Source organism: Megascapheus bottae, unplaced genomic scaffold (assembly GCF_031878675.1).
Source record: "Megascapheus bottae isolate mThoBot1 unplaced genomic scaffold, mThoBot2.hap1 HAP1_SCAFFOLD_43, whole genome shotgun sequence".
NCBI lineage: Eukaryota > Metazoa > Chordata > Mammalia > Rodentia > Geomyidae > Megascapheus > Megascapheus bottae.
Genome location: NW_028327392.1, coordinates 79,966 through 81,392, shown reverse-complemented (window position 1 = coordinate 81,392; position 1,427 = coordinate 79,966). Strand labels below are relative to the sequence as shown.

At 49.2% G+C, this 1,427-nt stretch overlaps 1 pseudogene; it reads right to left on the bottom strand.

Annotated features, from left to right (window-relative positions):
* Positions 1 to 296: 296 nt before the first annotated feature.
* On the bottom strand, positions 297 to 1,167 carry LOC150039917 (glucose-induced degradation protein 8 homolog pseudogene; annotated as a pseudogene).
* Between the last annotated feature and the right edge of the window lie 260 nt (positions 1,168 to 1,427).

Here is a 1,427-nt window from a genome sequence, read left to right as displayed (position 1 = left end):
AAGGAAAAACTTGAAGATGAAGGCTTGACAAGTCTTAAGAAAAATTTCAGAAAACATAGTCTGTCTACAAGCTAACAGAAAGCCAAAGAACGATCAGTGCTTTTCCAATGTTTTGGGTGGGAGGCTTTATGGCTGACTGATAACCGCCACCAACGCAGACTTCCAACGCAGCCTTCCTGGCCAAGGAGCTCATGGGCAGCCAGAAACACCAGGAGCCCACAACAAGGAAGGTCGGCCGTCCAACCCTCAGGTCGCATCACAGTGCACACACGGCATCAGACTCCAAGAGTCGGGGTCTTTCGCTGTGGGTTTGCCAGCATTTTAAAAGGGTGGCTTTCCCCCTTTCAAAAGATGGTGGCTCAAAAACAACATGAAGTACAAGGGGAGAAAGGTTCTTTACTGCAGTGAGGCTCTGTCAGTCGTGGCCCGAGAGAGGCGAGTCCTATGCCGGTGACTGCGGGGGTCCAGGCACAGGCTCTTCTTGGGCTCCTCAATCACACCTTTGCTGAGGTCTGTCATTTTGGGATATTTTACTTTCTTCTGGTCCAACTCATTCTGAGCCCAAAGTAGCAGTTTCAGTAATTTTGCCAGCTTAGGTGTGGACTCAGGATTTTCATAATCTAGAGCAGCTTGGTTAACTTCACTCCACCCCTTTTGCCTCTGCATCATGTGAAGGAGGTCTCCAAAGGGAGACTCTTCAGGGCTGTCGAAGGCCAGCAGGGCCGTGCGCTCCATCTCTGTGAGGCACTCTCTGCTCTCCTCACCCTGCTCGGCCAGCTGTGTCTGGGCGAACTCCAGGGCTGCCTCAGTCTCACAATGGCGGATCAGCTCCATCAAATGCTGTTGCTGCAGATGAAAATAAAGATACCGGTTTGAGTCCAAGAGCTGTGGGTGGAGGCTGTTGATCAGGGCGATGGCTTCCTGAATCTGACCCTTCAGAATCATCTCCCGAATCTTCATTACTCGTTCATCAAGGGTTTCCAAATCCACACTTGGTTCAATCCCAGATTCCATTCGAAACTTCTCTGCTGCTTCCTTGAAACCCTCTGTGACTAGGTAGTTCATGATGAGACGATTCATGTCTGCTCGTTGAACATGCAAGTTATTGAGCTTTTCCATCCATTCATCTTTCGTTATTTCATCGGGTTTTTCTGCATAACTCATTCTGATTTATTCCGTGCGAATCCCGCCTCCCTCAGGACACGGCCGAGGCGGCGGCTCCCGGGTCGGGGCAGGGCGGCAGCCTCATGGATTGTTTTTCTTAGTATGCTTTGGAAGTTCCTCCTGGTTGTAGTATGTATCTATATATCTACTCTGCACTCGTTTGGAAGGTCAATACCCCATCGCATAGACATGGCATATTTCAAGCATTCATTTGTGTTGTTACTACTTTTTGGGTGGTTTGAGTGATACAGCAGTGAACATTT